This window comes from Rhinatrema bivittatum, chromosome 3 (assembly GCF_901001135.1).
Source record: "Rhinatrema bivittatum chromosome 3, aRhiBiv1.1, whole genome shotgun sequence".
Classification (NCBI taxonomy): Eukaryota; Metazoa; Chordata; class Amphibia; order Gymnophiona; family Rhinatrematidae; genus Rhinatrema; species Rhinatrema bivittatum.
In genome coordinates this window covers 551415210-551434458 of record NC_042617.1, presented here as the reverse complement: position 1 = coordinate 551434458, position 19249 = coordinate 551415210, and positions in this window count along the sequence as shown.

Sequence of the window (19249 nt, the reverse complement as noted above, 5' to 3'; positions counted from 1 at the left end):
GAGGGTGAGATGAAGGGATATAAAGAGAGGGGGAGAGATGGAGGAATGGAAGGAAAAAAGGACATATGAAATAGAATCATGGAAAAGGAGGGAAATATGGAGGCTGGAAGGAGCATGGGAGATTAAGAGAGAGCTGGAGGCTGAAGGGAGTTTGTGGAGATGTAGATAGATTAGGGTCTGAGAAGGAGTGAGAAGCTGAGAGCTTGGATGGGGTAATAGGAAAGGCTAGAAAGACTGGAAGCAGTGTTGATAGGTAATAAGAGAAAGCTAGAGAACTGGGGGAACAATGGGAGAAGAGATTCACAGGAGGAAGAGAAGTGATGAGATATAAAAAAGGGAAGAAGAAGCACAGAGAAATGAAAAAATGGTGAAAAGTTGTATGAAATAGATGGTATAAGTGTAAGAAGTAAGAGAGCTAAAAGGAAGAGGAAACAGAGATGGAGAGAGAAGGAAAGGAGAACCGGGAAAAGGAATCAGGACTGACAAGATAAAAACAGATGACAGATTGAGAACACTACAATTAGAAAAAAATACAGGGATAGGTAGAGCCTCCCCACCGCTTACTTTCAATTTAAATATTGTGCTTTGTGCTCTGATCCTGGACATGTGACCCACTGCAGCTGCCACACACCAATGAAAATCCAGGGGAAAGACTTTGAAAGTTTTAAATGATATATGTGCTTTATTGCATTGGTTTTAAGATTACTTGTGTAACTGGTATGTAGTACTCTTCTACTCCTGTTAGTACTATCTCCTGAACTATATAGTAAATGCTAACTATTGCCTTATATTTTCCAGGGGTGAAGTCATGCTGTAACTTTTTTTTTCTCATCTCCCTCCTCCTTTACTCCCTGAAACTATTAAATTGAAATTGGGTTGTCAGGAAGTGGTGGAGTAGCATTATGAGCAAACTATTTATTTATTTATTTATTTATTTATTTATAATTTTTATATACCGAAGTTCTTGTAGGGACTACAAATCACTCCGGTTTACATAGAACAAAGAACTGCTCAACAGAGAGCGGAGCTTTACATGGAACTGTAGAACATATGGAACAGTATAACTGGTAGACAATTTAACATAATGATAACTTAAAATAATAGTTTAACTGGTAATAAATAAAGATTTATATTATTTAATATAAGCAGTATAACTATTTAACGTAGAAATAAATATTAACCAAAGCCAGATATATATATGAGATAAAGTGAATTTTGAACTCAAAGATAGTTGTCCTGTTGCAGGTTCTTAAAAGTTGTACTTGGTACAGTGTCCATAATTAAAGGGATACCTAGTGATAAGGAAGTCTGTCAAACTAACATTTATCGCCCGTCTCAAGGAGGTGATAAATTTAGCAGGACCTGAGGGCCTTAGTAAATTAAGCAGCCTTTAGTGAATAGGGTGATAATAGTTAATGAGTTCATTATAATTCTATTTGCATATTTTGCATGTGCCTGAACATTAATTTTTAGTGGGCAGGAGCATGTCCTGTTTCTGTGTTGATTTTCATCTGCGTTAAGCTGTTAGTGGCTAAGCTGATATCTAGTGTGCATGCTAGAATGCTCCAACATACTTGATCAGGCCTTCTAGCCTTTAGTGAATTGATCCCTAAAATGGCATCTAGGTAGCTGCAGCAAGGAACCTTCCAGAGATAATTTTTTTCTGGGCTGGATTGGAGGGTACTAATAGCATCTATGTTGGTGCCTCCTCGCTGTGCACACCAATCATATTTATTTGAATTGTGATCCACTCAAATATCTCCTGAAAATCCCGTTTTATGGCACTTGCAAGTCTGCAAAAGCCAACAGTCTCAAGATCAAAAATACAGGGTGGGACAAAGCCCTGTAATTGTCATACAAATAGTTGTTTGTGAGATGCATACACTCAAATGACACCTCTTCTTATTGTTTAGAATACTTTGTTCAATAAAACATACACACTGACTCTGCGACTTATCAAGTAAGTTCTCAGTTTCAGCTGCTAGCAGTCATTGTTGTCTGTGTCTGCCATGCACAGTCACTGTTGCACAATAGTAGAGAAAGGGGGAGGAGGAGACCTTTGTCAAGATAATGTACTTATACATAGCAAGCATTAAGTATGACATCCAACAATATTTTTCTACTATTCTGAGAGCATATAAAAATCTTTCTGATGCATTTTACTTGGAAAAAAAAGGTGATTTGTACATCAGGGCATGAAATCTTTTGCTTTTCTTTACATAAAAGATACTACTAAATTGAGCTTCCCCACCTTCAAAGCACACTTTCTGATAAACAGAGAGTATGAACTGCAGTGTTGTTTTCAGCAATCATTTCTTGCCAGGGTGTGAGTTCTGTCTGGGGACAGGTAACTCCTTCTCTTCCAATCAGATGCCTCTGGCATACTGCTGTATTCAGCTGATTTATGAAGCACCTGTAACTGTCTCAGTACTTATTCTTTTGTTCCTCCATCTTGCTGTTTGCCACTACAATTCTATTGTCAGCAATATGGACTATGTTCCAAATTTGCTATTTCTTAATATTGTCTGTTGATCTACATAAAGATGTGGGTAATGCAAGGTCATATTTTTTCCCGAGACCTCCGCTTCTCTGTGATGGTATTTCACTTTGAGAGGTTTCCTCTCCTTTATCTATTTGGATCACCATTTGCCTTCTGAATAGAGGTTGGAGTAATCACAACAGGTAGAGGGTTGGCCAAGGTTCTACTTACCGAAAAACAATAGTCTTGTTCTTAATAGTAGAGATTCTTGAAAGATGTTGTCCCTCCATAAAAGTGGGGTCTTGGTTGCTTGCTATATCTCACTTGATGCTGCCAATAGAGTAAGTCAAGGTGTTAGGCATGTCTGGGTTAATTTTCTTTATAATTTTCTTTGTGCAAGAAGAATGATGAAACAATGTGCATCACATCACTTCTGAGTCAGGTTGTTGATGTGTTGCTGTTTTGCAATTTTCTTTTTCTAGTGAGCAATTTATCATGCCCGATGGATGGGAAGACTTAGTTAGGTTTTACATAACTGAAATGATAAGTCATCTTAATGTGAGGCATATGCTTGCGACTAATGATAAATCTCTATTATAGAAAAACTTCCCTCCAATGGTGTCTCCAGAAAGAAGAAACTGAGGTTGTAAAGGGTAGGGGGCAAGTTAAGTATGGAGGGAGGCAAGCCAAAATGACATTTCCACGCATTATAAAAGGCAATAAGTAAAAGTCCCCAAGAGCCTTCTGTGCAATTTTAAAAATCCTGGCCAGTTTCAACTTCCCAGTAAAACTACCTTTAAAATTATTTGATAAACTCATTCAACCAATTATTCTATAGGGATATGAGAATGAAGTCTCTGTAATCTAAATAGGACGTGACAGAATCACAATATAAATCCTGCACTTCCAGTTCTGTAACACATTCTGCATTTATAGAAATTCCCAATAACGGACCTAGGGCATTGCCCCTTACAGCTCACTGTACAAAAAATATGTATATTCAAAATTCTGGTGTCACCTTCCACTACCAGATAATGTTTGAAGTAACACAAACCCTGCAAAAAAGATTTCATCCGCTATATAGAAAATCTATGATACCATAACAGCACTAACTCCAAGGACTCAAACAGTAACAATCCTATCTTTGAAAAAAGAACACTGTAAATATTACATTGGACCCTAGAACACCAATACACCTCCTTTTGCAGAAACAAAACACACAACACATATGTAGCAAACTTACCATACCAAACCAGCACTAACACCCAGAACTCAAACAACGACAAACTGGCCTATGAAATAGTGGCAATGTAAACATCACATTGTTCCATAGAACTCCAGTAAACATCCTTTTAGGAGGTGCAGAATGGAAAACAGACCAAATTGGACTGCTACAGATCCCTACACAGGAACTACATGCAAACAGAATCCCTCATCTCAACTGCACATGTAGAACATGGACAGATTTTCACCTAATACAAAATAAGGGATCAAACAATACAACCAGAAGCATGCAGACAAAAACTCAACTGGAAATCCTTAAGAAGCCAGTCTATTTGCAGTGTATTCCAGGAGAAAGAGAAACAGAAATGAATTTTCTTCTGTATTTTGCAAGATGCAAAACTAGAAAAGATACATATTTCCCAATGCTGAAATATGCCAATCTCTAAAAACTGAAAATAAAATCTTTTCTTTTTCTATCTTTATTGTCTCTGCATCTTTTCCATAATTGGGTTGGTCTTTATCTCTCTTTTCCACTTTCCTAGTGTCAGCCTACTCTAGGATTTCCTACCATTTTTTCATTTCTTTTCTTTCCTCCTGTCTTCTTTCCTTAATTCTCTATACCCATCTCTGACAATGATCTTTCCCTTTCACCTTTTTTTCCATTTCTGTCCACTCATAGCTAGACTTTATCCCTTATTCGCCTCTTCTCTCAATCTTCCATCCAGGCTGTAGTCTTCCTCTCTTCACCTCTTACCTTCCTACCAGGAACTTAGGAACTTACAGGGTCATTCATCATTTTGTGATAGGCCGTTATCGCACGCGTTATGGCGTTATGGCATGCGATAACAACACAATGCACATGCTAAAAGAGCACATTGCAAATTATGTATGCAGATTTCACATTAATATTAAAGTGGGCGGAGTGTGGGCAGGATTAATGTAAAATAGGGGGTGGTAGCGCTGCATGCGATACCTATCGCACGTTATTGCATCTTATTTTCATGGGAAATAGCTACACCTTTTTTCTTGGCCTTTCGGGCTGAAAAGTACTTATCATGGCTGGTATAATGGACCGTGGAATTATCGCGGTGCATATCACGCGCAATAAAAACTGCAAATATTAGGGATGTGAATCGTTTTTCTAATGAATTGAAATATCGTACGATATTTCTAAATTCGTTAAAAATCGGTTAAAAGAAGGAAACAATCAATTTTACCCCCGATTTTTCGTAAAAATCGTTTTTCGGGATAGTGCGCTCTAACGGGAGTAACTAACGGGAGTTAGTGTGCACTACCTCCCGTTAGTGCGTACTACCTCCCATTAGTGCGCACTAACTCATGTTAGTGCGCACTAATAAAAAAATGTTTATTTTTGCTACTTTTTGTTATTTTTTGCTATTTTTGTTAGTGCGCACTAACATGAGATAGTGCGCGCTAACCCGAAAAATGATTTTTCACTAAAAAAAAAAACTGGGGAAATGCGGGAAAACGATTTTTTCCCGCAGCCAGACGATCCCGATAGCGGAAACGATCGGGCACCCGATTCACATCCTTAGCAAATATTACCAACACACCTACCAGGCTTTCCTGGACCAATAAAAAGGACTGTTTTTACAAGGTCAACCTTCCTAAAGCCATTCTATTTGTGTCAAGTGTACTTCTATAGGCATACTTGATGCCTCGCCAGGTTTGCTGCAGACAACAACATGTGGAAGAAGATCATCCTGAACAACAACCATGGCCACGTCCAAGACCTCTGAGGGAAGTAGCAGCAGCATAGGCAGAGGCTCCAGTGCTGCCAGCTCAGGGCCCACTCCAGTGTCCGGCATGCAGGTGGCCACAGCATTGGAGATACAGGGAGCGTATCTTTCCTCCACACACCTCCATGTTGAGCATGCTAGAGGACTTTGTGGTTAGCAGGTATCGCCTCGGCTCTCAGGCAATCCAGGAATTACAGGAAGACATCCGAGGGGATCTGGATTCGGTTACCCAAAGGACCCATGCTGTCCCCGGCCTCACCAAACTCTTGGCTGCCCTTCATTTCACAGCAAGCGGCTCTTTCTAAACCACAGTAGGGGTCATGGGGGGAGGGGAATGTCACAAACTACTTTCTCATGCTGTCTTGACCAGGTCATCGAAGCAGTCACTGACCGCATTAATTGCTACATAATATTTCCTTAGGCCACCAGGACTTGACCGACTTGAAGAGAGGTTTCTATGCCTTCACATGCTTTCCCAATGTTGTTGGAGCTATTGACTACACTCATGTGGCCATCGTTGCACCCCGACAGAGGGAGGAGATGTACTGCAACAGAAAAGTTCTTCCATTCCCTCTATGTCCAAGTGGTCTTCGATGCTGGAATGTGCATCCTGGATGTGATGGCCAGGTACCCGGGAGCCAGCACACGATTCCTTTATACTTAGACAATCAGGGCTCTTTGACAATTCAGAGGCCGGCCTAAATGGTGATGGTTATTTTGTAGGTAAGACACACTTTTCTTTGTCAATTGCATGTCTGCCTATGTGTATGTGGCTAATGGCACCCAAATGGGAGGGGTGTCTGTGGGGGAGAACACGATCAGTAGTGGCATGTCAAGTGCCTTGTGCAGTCACGTATGCAGGCCATTGGGCCAGGCCATGCCTTTTTGTCCTATGTTTCACAGGCCTGCAAAATGAGTGAGGACAAACAATACACGGGGCCTAAAGCTTGCTAAGTGAGGAACCACTATACTCTTTGCATGTCTACATTAGCCAAAAGGCCCCTTCCTAGCCTCCCCTTGGAAGCTCTTACAATGTTACTGGTGACAATCACTAAAAATTCAAAATATATTATTTTTTTACTTTTGTTGTCTGATCTTATTTTTCTAATTGGTTGGTCCCAGGCTTGTTTTTTTCCCCACATTCCCTTTCTCTGTCTTTTCCCAATTCCTTTTACAGGGTCTCTTTTTTCTTTTTTTTCTTTCTGTTTCTTCTTTCTCCATCTCCACTTGTCTTCTTCCTTTCATCTCTCAAACACACACTCAGGCTCTCATTCTCAGATGCTGTCTCTCTCTCTCTCTCACACACACACAGACACACAGACACACCACACACACACAGACACATGTCCTCACTCTCACATGCTGTCACTCTCACGCACACAAGCATAGGCTTTCACTGCCACATGCTGTTTGTCTCACACACACACACACACACACACACACACACACACACTACAGCAATGGTGTGCAGTGACATTTATAGCAGAGGATTCAGTCTTGCTTCCTCAGTCCCCTCTCCCCTCCCACACATGCTGCCCGCACACTCTCCCTTCCCAGTCTACAGCAGTCTCATTCCCTCACCCCCCTCATCCCTAGAGACAAAAGACACATGTCTATTCTTCTAACAGTCAGTATACACATGTATATCCCAGCAACCAACAAGTATGGCTCTCTTTATCCTGGATTCACTCACTGCAACCACTGTGGTATGCCTCTGACTGTCCCTGTAATTCTTTGGTAGGGCCAGGCTTGTCCCCCAGTAAGTTCCAGTCTGCCCCTGTTATACCCATTCCCATCCCTGAACTACTTCTGTGTCCTCACCTAGAGAGACCAGCCCAGCAAGGGGGAAAGCACTATTCAAAATGAAAGTTTACACTGACTCATGTAAATGCAGTAGCAACTGTGCCTGTATCTATACAGACAAAAGCGCTTCTGCACCAGAATATATTCCTTATAAAATACGTCATTTCACACATATGTGCAAGCCATGACTCCACACGTCCCCACCAAGCCCCTTTTTTGCACACGTCAAAATGCTCACGTATGCACATTATACATGCACAATTGCTACTTTATAAAATACTCTTAATGCATCCATGGGCCACATATGCGCATATGAGCCCTGTTTTGCGTGATTAAGTCTTTTAAAATTCATCTTAAACTGTTCAAGTGATATTGACAGACATATGCTTGGAAAAGGTGAATTGTTTCTCTGACAAACTTAGTCCACACATTTATTTATTGTTTCTTGTATTACTAGTTAGTTCACAGAACAGTGAAGTGTTACAGGAAAAGAAGCATTCGCAGACTTCTGGTGGGTTGATAGATAAACATGGAAAGATCTATGCTGAGTTGTTCTATGATAAGTGGAGAGATCTTGATATGAATAAAGAGGGAGACCATGTAAAAAATGTGGTAACTAAATAGAATCGCAATTTGAAAACTATTTTGGATGAGATAGCACCAGTAAGAAGGGGACGGAAACCTTCAGCCCCTCTGGTTTACTTGGGAACTGGGAACTAAACATAGAGAGGTTAGGAAATTGGAATGGCGATGGATAAAATCCCAAAATTGGGGAGATAAATTAGGTGGCATAAATGTGCAATGAGACAGGCAAAAATCTGATGTAATACAGGGTTTAGCACCAGATTCAGAAGGTGGGGTGGGGTTTGGGGAGGTGTTATACAGAAACATTGTTGCGTAGGAGGTGGATCCTTGGGCTGAGGTGGGATTGACGCAACCCGTAGGTGAGGGCATACGGGTCCCCACCGTCAGCAGGCAGAGTGGGCTGAAGCTGGAGGCCACTGGAGCTTCACCTATATCAGCTCACGTTCCCCTAGGGTTGAGCCTTCGGGTGCCGGGGCCGGCACAACTTAGGCAGGCTTCGAGGTTGGGTATCATTAGCAGCTGGTTCAGCCCAGAGACAGCAGCCAGCAGGTGGCGTGATCCTCTCCCGGACAGGATGCGGAACGGAAACCCAAGCACCAGGGAACAGGAGGATGCTGATGGTGCTTTAGCAAAGGAAGGCCGAAGCCTTAATAGTCCGTGTCCAGAGGATAGGGACAGAGGTATCACTGTCAAACTTGAGTAGAAGCGGGCGGCACTTGGAAGGTGTAGCAAGCAACATGGAACTCTGGACCCAAGAGAGTCTGAGGCAAAGTCGTACATAGCAAAGTTCAAATCATGGAGAAAAGAAGCATGGTCAGATGTAGCAATGGTCAGGGCATGGAGAAGGCAGATAGGCGAAGTCAGGCAAAGCAGTGGTCAGGCTAGGAGAAGGCAGGTAGGCGAAGTCAGGCGAAGCAGTGGTCGGGCTTGGAGAAGGCAGATAAGCGAAGTCAGGCGAAGCGGTAGTCAAATCCAGGAAGTCAATCAGACACAAGACGAGACAAACAGTGGAACAGGAACCAGGATCCAGGAACTTGGAGGATCAGAAACACGAACAAACAAGTACTGCAGCAACAAGTACTCGGAAACCAGGAACAGGAGACCAAGGAGACCTGTTGCAAAGGCAACGCTGAGGAGTGCGGCATGAGTATTTATGTGCTGAAGGATATGACATCAGCATCCGGGTTCGCTGCCAGGTTCCCACCACGAGCCCTTTAAATCATTCACTAATGCGTGCGCGTGCCTAGGGAGGGGCGCAGCGCTGCTGGCTGTGTCTCTCCGCGAGGCCCAAGGAGTGGAGGCATCCTGGCTGGAGGTCCCGGGAAGCAGAGCAGGGCTGGAGGTGCTGGCAGGAGTCCGAGGTCGAGACTAGCAGCCCACTGCCGCCAGTGACGAGGAGCTGGAGTCTGAAACTTGTGCAGAGAGGTGAGAGGACCGAACTGCGGGGCTGCTGCGGGCGGCAAGCGTAACAAACATTCTGAGGTATTCATAGTAATATTGACATCACTAAACATTTGTAATCATTATAATGGATGGAAAGTATAACAAGAGGAGTTGATTTGTACAATACAGATAAGTGCAAGACCTTTATTGATCCAGCTTCATTGGCTACCAATCAAGGAACGTTTCCAGTTTAAGATCATGGTTTTGGTGTTCAAGATTAAAGAAGGGTCTGGGCCAGAATATCTAAGATAAGTGGTCAAGCCTTATGCCCCTAATAGGAGTCTTCGATCTGCACAGAAAGCTCTTTTTGTAATTCCATCAGTGAGGGAGGTGCGCATGATTACTTTTAGGAAAAGAGAAATTTCAGTAAGGGGTCCAGAATTGTGGAATTCTGCACCGTAGAACATATGCCAATCACTAAAAATTCAAAATACATTTTTTTCTTACTTTTGTTGTCTGATTTTATTTTTCTAATTGATTGGGCCCAGGCTTTTTTTCCCCTCAGATTCCCTTTCTCTGTCTTTTCCCAATTCCTTTTACAAGGTCTCTTTTTTTTCTTTCTGTTTCTTCTTTTTCCATCTCCACTTGTCTTCTTCCTTTCATCTCTTAAACATGGGCTCTCATTCTCAGATGCTGTCTCTCTTTCTTTCTCTCACACACATGTCCTCACTCTCACATGCTGTCATGCTCATGCACACAAGCACAGGCTCTCACTACCACATGCTGTTTGTCTCTCTCTCACACACACACTCCTGGATCTGTCAGCGGCGTTCAACACCGTGAATCACACCAGCTTACTACAACGACTCACAGATATCGGCATCACAGGAGCAGCGTTCAACTGGTTTAAATCCTTCCTAGAGAACAGAACATACAGAGTCAAAATAAATAACAAGGAATCTCATCCCATCCAAGCCAATATGGGAGTACCACAGGGATCCTCACTCTCCCCCACCCTCTTCAACATTTATCTTCTCCCACTCTGTCACCTACTCTCCAACCTCAAGCTTACCCATTTCCTATACGCGGATGACATTCAAATTATCATCCCCATAACGGACACCTTACACAAGACCATGGCCTTCTGGAATAAATGCCTCTCATCCATCAACGAGCTGTTAAGCAGCCTCAACCTGGTTCTGAACACCAACAAAACAGAAATCCTGATAATAACACCGGAAAAACATACCGCGCAGACCTCAAGCAATTCTCCAGACATCTCAGGATACACCACCTCACCACAAGTCAGAGATCTGGGTGTGATATTAGATGACAGATTCAACCTCAATAAATTCGTCAACAACACCACCAAAGAATGCTTCTTTAAATTACAAGTTTTAAAGAAACTAAAGCCACTTCTACGCTACAGAGACTTCCGCACAGTACTCCAAGCCATCATTCTCCCGAAACTAGACTATTGCAATTCACTTCTGCTGGGACTTCCTGCATGCTCTACCAAACCCCTCCAGATGGTGCTGAATGCCACAGCAAGAATTCTCACCAACGCCAATAAAAGAGACCACATCACCCCGATCCTCCAGCACCTTCACTGGCTCCCCATTAAATACAGAATACAGTTCAAAAGCAGCATGATGATTCATAAGGCCCTACATAACATCTCCCCACTCAACCTAACCTTCAAGCTGCAACTACATACTTCGGACAAGCCGACTAGAAGTGCATACCAAAACAGAATGATTACTCAGCCCGCAAAATCCTCGCTGAGAAAACGCGCTCTATCTACCGCGGGCCCGTCCCTCTGGAATTCCCTACCACCAGACCTCCGCCTGGAGCCGTGCCATACCACTTTTAAGGCGAAATTAAAGACTTGGCTCTTCCTGCAAGCATTCCCAGAGAGCTAAGAACTAACTTATATAACAACCCTGTCCTTTGGTTCTAATGTACTATTCTATGCACTATTTATTTTAATTAAGATTTATATTGCCTTTTTATTTATTTTTATTTTTATTTGTTTAAAGTTGAAACTAGTTAGTTGGTTCGCTTATTCTTATTAGATCAAGTTCTGATTTGTTCCATGTAAACTGCCACACAGCAGTAGTTATTACCGTTTAACTGTGAACCGGAGTGATATGTATTGTATACAGGAACTCCCGGTATATAAAATCCATAAATAAATAGTCTCAGCTCACTCTCATACACATACAGTCTCAGCTCACTCACAAACGCGCACACACACACACACACACACTCTACAGCAATGGTGTGCAGTGACATTTATATCAGGGGATTCAGTCTTGCTTCCTCAGTCCCCTCTCCCCTCTCACAGATGCTGCCCGCACACTCTCCCTTCCCAGTCTAAAGCAGTCTCATTCCCTCACCCCCAGAGACAAAAGACACATGGAACTCATATGGCATTAGGTCTGTTGTAACATGTAATGAGTGTAGGCTTGGTCCTCAGAAAGCCATGAATTACAGTACAGTAAACCTCCCAAACAACACTAACTGCCAGCACTCAAACTCTACCCTACCAATGAAAAGACAACACTACAAATATTATATTAGGTGCTAAAACACCAATATATGTTCTATTTAGAACACAAAACAAGCCAGGTTTCCTAAAATACCTGTAAAATAAAAAAAATACATGTACATAAAAATATTGTACAAAAGCTTTTAAAACTACATAAGTCCTGTCTTCAGATGTCAGATCAGAGACATTCACATCTAAAAATAGGTCCTATATTATCTCAATAACTCATATACAGTATTTTTGGATAATATTTACATAGCTCCAATAAAAGCTACCACAGCCTGCCCTGAATACAGTTTACCCCAAAAGACAAATCTGTCATAGGCACTGCTATTAGCATCAGTAGTGAGGGATAGACTTAGTTTTGGGGTACTTGCCAGGTTCTTATGGCCTGGATTGGCCACTGTTGGAAACAGGATGCTGTGTTTGATGGACCCTTGGTCTGACTCAGTATGGCAATTTCTTATGTTCTTATGTTCATATAAAAAAAACCCCACTAACTCCCAGGACAAAGACCCTATCCAGAAAAGAGCAGCACTGCAAATATTATATCAGGATCTAGAAGACCAATAAATCTCCTATTGAAAACAGAACAAGTCAAACTGCTATAGACCCTTACACAGAAACTATAAATTAGCAGAATCTCTCACCTCTATCACACATACAGAACACAGGCAGACCCTTATCAAAAGCAAAATAAAAGAACATCGGCTGCCCTGTGAGAAAAGGTTAAGGAAGTTAGGGCTGTTCAGTTTGGAGAAGAGACGACTCAGTGAGGATATGATAGAGATCTACAAAATCATGAAAGGACTTGAACAAGTTAATGTAAATTGGTTGTTTACTCTCTCAGATGATAGGACTTGGGATCACTCCATGAAGTTAGCAAGTAGCTCATTTAAAACAAATTGAAGAAAATTCTTTTTCACTCAGCGCATAGTTAAGCTCTGGAATTCATTGCCAGAGGATATGGTTACAGCAGTTAGCATAACTGGGTTTACAAAAGGTTTGGATAAGTTCCTTAAGGAAAATTCCATAAACTGCTTTTAATTAATCAGCAATAGTAGCTTGGGATTTATTTAATGTTTGGGTACTTGCCAGGTACTTTTGACTTGGATTGGCCACTGTTAGAAACAGGATACTGGGCTTGGTCTGACTGTTATAATTAGTGAGGTTTGGGTGGAGCCTTGGACACTGTGGCAGCTGACCACGCCCATGGGGGGCAGTCCCGTGAGGGGCCACAAGTCAGGCTCAGCTTAGGACACACAAACACAAAGATTGATCTTTTATTAAACAATGTGATGAAGCACCAGAGGTGGCAGTAGTGAGCAGTAGAGGTAGCCCGACTGGGCTAGTATCCCTCAGGCGCTGGAACAGCGACTCCTCTGGTAGCAGTGCTGTAGTGGAAAGAACTGAGAATGATGAGTACAGTAGAATATGCACAAGCCCCAGTATGGAGAACCCCAGGATAGGGAGAGCAGGCCCTCGAGGAGCGAGTACCTGATCCCTGAGAACGGAGAGGCTTGAAGGTAATGTACTCACACAGCGGTTCCACGTAGGAGATGGCACTAGGGCTGGAACAGAGGCAGGACCTCGAGGAGCGAGTACCTGGTTCCAGGGAACAGTTCTGAGATGAAGATGGTAGTACTCACTGGTGTTGAAGATAGTGAATCCTTCCAGGCAGAAGAGAAGGTAGGAGCAGGCAGCGAGTCAGGGAACATGGGCCCTCGAGGAGCGAGTACCGGTTTCCTGGTAGCGACCTGAAAAGCAAGTGAGGCCCCCAAGGAGCGGGTACCCCGTTAGTGTTAAGAGTCCAGTGGAAGATTGGCGGCAGAGTAGCTGGGTATGGAGAGCGAATCCCATCCATAAGAATCCCTCCTTGCTAACTCAAAGGCTAGCAAACATTGTAGGCTTTAAATATCCGGGCAGTGTGACGACAACACAGGGGGACGCCCCTGAGGTTCGTGCCAAGTAGGAAATAAGAGTCAAGGCCGAGCGGTGCGCGCGCCCTAAGGTACCAGCGGAACACGGCGGGAGGCAGCGCCCAAGCCGATCCAGGGATGCCGGAGAGGACCGGTGTCTATCCATAGCGAGAGGAGGTGAAAAGAAAGAAAGGTAGGCGGAGTGAAGCCGTCGGGAAGGGACGGTTGCAACACGGACCCAATATGGCATATCTTATGCTCTTATGTTTTAACAAACAACAAAATAAAGAAATATAAAACACTAATCAAAAGGAAAATCATACTATTAAAAAGAATAAATAAAAACTACCTTATAAAAATGTTTATAAAATTTCCCAAAATACCAATTTAATGTTTCAAAACAGCAGAGATATCAAGTAATATCCAATAATGAAACTAGTAAGGATTTAAAATCCTCCTGTTCTTCATACCTGGGATGTTTCGATTACAAGCCAATCTGAGATTGCTGTGGATTTGGGGATGGGGGTCTGTACAAATGTTATCTTCTTTCTCACAAACTAAGGAGCCGATGCAATAAAAATTTGCTGAAAGCAGGTGCTGAGTGTTCAGGGCCCACTTTCCTAACGCGTCTGTTATGGTTTTGAGGTGTTGGAGTGGATTCTTGGGTACTGCGGTGATGGCCCTCCCACGGGGAGGAGCCCCTTAAGGAACCGCAATACTAGGCTAGACTCGGAACACGCAAACACAGAAGATTTTGTCTTTATTATACACCAGAGGTGGCAGTAGTGAGGTGATCTGGTAGCGGCAGTCCAGGGGCCCTCTGCAGAGGAGACCCATCCCACAATGGTAGATGTTAGTAGCACACGATAGTAGAGGGAGTCCCGGGTGCAGGTTCCCAGTGCTGAGCTGTAAATGAGACAGACTGACAAAGGTTAGATTACTCACTAAGGGGTAGATTTTCAAAGGGGTATGCGTGTAAGATACGCGCATACCCCCCGAAAACCTACCCCAAACCCCCCCTGCATGCGCCGAGCAAGTCCCGGGGCTTGCAAAAAGGGGTGGTTGGGGGCGTGGCCAGGGGGCATGGTTAGGGATCGGGGGCATGTCCGGGGGGGCATGTGGGCGGTCCGGGGGCATGGCCGAGTGCCCGGACACAGCGGCCTGTGTCGGGGCCTGCCGCGCCAGCGTGCGTAAGTTACTACTGCCCGGAGGCAGTAGTAACTTCTCCGATAAAAGTAGGGGGAGGGTGGGTTAGGAAGGGGAAGGGAAGGGAAGGTTCGGGGGGGGGGTAGAAAGAAAGTTCTCTCCAAGGCCGCTCCGATTTCGAGCGGCCTCGGAGGGAACGGGCAGTGCGCGCAGGGCTCGGCGCACGCAAGTTGCACAAATGTGCACCCCCTTGCTCGCGCCGACCCCGGATTTTATAAGTTGGCGCGGCTGCGCGCCTATCTTATAAAATCCAGCATACTTTTGTTCGCGCGCGTGTATGTTTTAAAAATCTACCTCTAAGTTGATAGCTGTATTGATGGATATCCCGGCAGGCAGAAGTAGTAGGATTACAGGCACCAAGGCAGGGAGAGCAGGCCTTCGAGGAGCGAGTACCTGGTATCCCAGATAGGCACCTGAAAGAAAGCATAGGGCCCCCGAGGAGCGGGTACCCAGGTTAGATGAATGACCTCGAAGGGCAGAGAGAGCTTCCAGCGGCAGCAAAGAAGCGGCAGAGCAGCTTACACCGGAGGCGTTCCAATCCAATCCAATCCTTGCTAACTCGATTTGTTAGCAAACGAAGGGCAGGCTAAATACCCAGATGGCGTGATGTCACTCAGAGGGGGACACCCCCGAGGTTCCCGCCATGACGTGGATAAAGACGTGGGCGGCATGCGCGCATGCACCCTAGGAGGCTCTCGGGAGAAACATGGCAGATAGCCTTGCCATTGCCGTTCCGGTGACGCCGGGGAGAGCGGCAGGAAGATGCAGCGGTAGCCATCTTCCCAAGGCTAGAGGAGAGAGCAGGAAGAAATGTGAGGCACAGAGGTCGAAGCTGTCTGAGACCGACGGACGCAACATTGCCCAGGCATCTCCCCTGGGGGGCGCCATGTAATATTTAAATTAGGGGTTGCACTGCCAAGGAGGTGCCAGGGTTGATTGCGGGCCCCTAGTGCCTCCTTGTTAGTGGGCGCCCAGGAGAGGTCAACTGTCCGCAGTTTAAGAAAATGGATGCTGAATTTATCGGCGTCCATTTTCCTAACTGGCGCACAGCCACGGGTTTGGAAAATGGATACTGGTTAACTGAGCGTCCGTTTCCTTAACCTGACCACTGGCACACTTTAAAAAAACAAAACAAAACATTTTTAAACTTTTCGTTCCTCTGACTTAATATCGCCACAATATTAAGTCAGAGTATGTACAGAAAAGCAATATTTTCTGCTTTTCTGTACAACATTTTGGGATGCTCAGAAATTAATGCCTGCCTGCCCGGAAAATACTTCTGCTCCAGAAGAATGGTACGTAGTGAAATAGAAAAATTTGGGGTAGCTAAGTAGGGGTTAGGGGTCGGGGTGGAGAGGGGAAAGGGAAGGAAGGTTAGGCAGGGGGGTCAGAAAGTTCCCTCCCAGTCCGCTCCTTAATTGAAGTGGACTGGCAGGGAAATGGAAAAAAGTCTGATCGCGTTGACATGCGTAATTTGAAAATTCCCTCCCCCGCCCATGCGCACGAATTACGGTCTGCCGCACATGCACGGGTGGATGTTAAAATCTGGCACACGTGTGCACGCGGACATTGCATTTTATAACATACACGCGCGTGCCGGGAATTGTGCACACATGGACGCGCGTGCATGGTTTTGACCCCTGTGACATTTCAACGGCAGTTACATGTGAGAAGTGTTTCATAGAATATCTTTGATATATCATCTAACCGTGTGCGTATAAAAAGATTTGGTTGTTCAGACAATCCAAGAGTGGTTGTGAATGCACCTTTATTTGGACATTAACAGTGGATTGGATTATTGATTTAAGACATTCGTCTGTATAGGAAAGTGTCATTGACTAATGTGTTGTATACTGTATGTTATAAAACAATACAAGATAAAAAAACATTTCTATTTAAATAGAAACATTTGGTTTTCATTAGTGTTCATCGTTGTGCTTAGTTTAGCTTTTGTTTGTGTACAAATATATAAAAGTGTATTTAATTGTATCTTACCTGATGGCTCTCCAATTTAGCAAGTGTTCAAGCATAGTTCAATAAATTAAAATAAAGATGTGAAAATCCCAAATTTTGAGTGAATCAAGCTCAAAATGTTCACTGCCACCAACCGTAAATGCATATGCTGTAAAAACGATGAACTGTTTTGACATAGTAAGTGAAATTAGCTTTAAATGAAAATTACATTGTTTTAAGAAACAGATAAATTAAAAAATAAACAAAAATAACCTGACACAAATGCCTGTGTGTCAAAAATGGTAAGAAAGTGCATAATCTACAAAAATCTTATAAAGGCATTTATGTTTTTTCTAAACATAAATGAGAAAGAGAGATCAAGGCATATTTTTCTTACTTATGAGAGGGGATTCGTCTGTTTTTTGGGGTTTTTTGTTTGTTTGTTTTTTTTTCATTTCTTCCATGGTGAGCGCTTTACTGTATTATGGAAAATTAGTTTGCATGCAAAGGAAATTGCTCAGACTAGAGCTGAGGTGTGTTTGCTTAATAATCAATAATGTTCTGGGATGAAATGCTACAAATTCATTTGAAATGATTAAGTCCACATTTTTATTTTATGGATGTTTCCCTGTTAGCTTTTTTTGAGTTATAGTGCTAGGCACCTAACAACATTTGATTAATACCAATATAACTTCATTTGCCTGTAATAAATTGCACAAAAAGGGGTCTATGGAACAGTGCACTAGAAGAGTGGAAGAATGAAAGTCACAAATTTTGAATGCTTATGTGCTGTAGCACGCTTTCAGGGCATAGGCAACTAGGAAATTCAAAGAGTTGGGTTTTCCTGGGCTAGCCCTTTGCCACTTGCAGGTGAGGCCACCCCTCTCCCCCAAATCCAATGGAGCCACAAGCACTTACTGCCTCTCCCTGGTTCCCCCAAGATGTCTCTCACCTTCACCTATTCTCTTCTCTTTGTGACTCAGCTGTGCCTGTCACTAATTCTTTTCCCTGTATTTTCCTTTAAAGAGGGGTTTTGCATTTTTGGAGTCCTCCCGTTGTTTTATCGCCATCATTTTGTGGGATATGTCTCAGGGATGTGCCCCTGAGCATCTGCAAAGGATCATGGCCTTTCCCCAGGAGGAGTGATGGAGAGGTGGACTGACCAAGAGAGGAGAGCTGGAGAGTAGAAGAGTTTGGACTTTACTATATTTGGATTGTGGGCCAAGTTATTGAGAGAAGTGAAGATTCCCGATGTCTTGAAGGTCTGAGTTTTGGATCTTTTGCCTTTGCAACTAGTAAATGGCAAAGGTTGAAGATTGTGAAGATTTTTGGAGGTTTTAAGACTTTGATACGTTTGAGAGAGACTGTTGGACTCATCTATTTTGGAAGATCTACTTTTGAGCAAGGGGTTTTTTTTTTGTCATCTTTCCAGCCCTGCTTCATGCTGGAGCTACAGAGACATTGCCTTATCCTCCAAGGGGGAAGAGATTCTAGAGGTGGATACTGGTTCAGGTGGGAGAAGAACTTCCTGGGGATTCACCATGGACAAAGAGACTATGATTTTTTTTAATTTTGATTTTTCTGATGCTGTTTCTACATTTTTCCATACTGGCCTGGATTCTTATTTTCAAACTTTAAGTACATTTTATTTTGAACATTCTTTTTGGACTCTGTGGTCCTTTGCTACCAGTACCTCAAGTGACTGGACTCTCCCCACTGAGCAGTGATGAGGACGATTGGGTTGAGTGTAATTTTAGATGATTGTGTCCACAGCAGCAGCAAAGGCCCAGGAGGGTAAGCCTCCCCCCAGCTGGATGAACCCTAGCCTTGTAACTCCCTGGTTTTAGCCAGCAAGCCAACTAGGGGTCCCACTACATCTTAATTCATGGAGTCACCATTTATAATCCCATTACATTTGACCCATCCTATAGGGAATGGGCCTTCTTGTCACTCCTAAGTGAATACCTGCACTCTGGATTCCCCTTACTTGAAAATTCCTCACTTTTTAGTGGGACCTAGACAGCCCTACAACTGTATCATTCCTAAATTTCATGCCAGCTTTTCAGTCACTTAGGCCTGGATTTTCTAAGTTCACAGAACTTAGAAAATCCAGCGGTAACGGGGGCGGGCCTGCGAAAGCCGGCAGCGATCGCACCACCGTGGTGCTATCACTGCTGGCTTTCGCAAACCAATAGCGCCACCGTGAAAGGTGGTGCTATTGGCCGTGTTACTGATGGCGATAAGGCTCCTTACCTTTTCGCCGTCAGCGATGTCTTCGCGGTGTCCACCCCGGTGCCGCCCCACCTCCTCTTCCAATGCGGATGCCACCCAGAACCCGCCCCGATCTACGTATCGCACACGAAAAGTCCCTTTTCACGTGCGATAC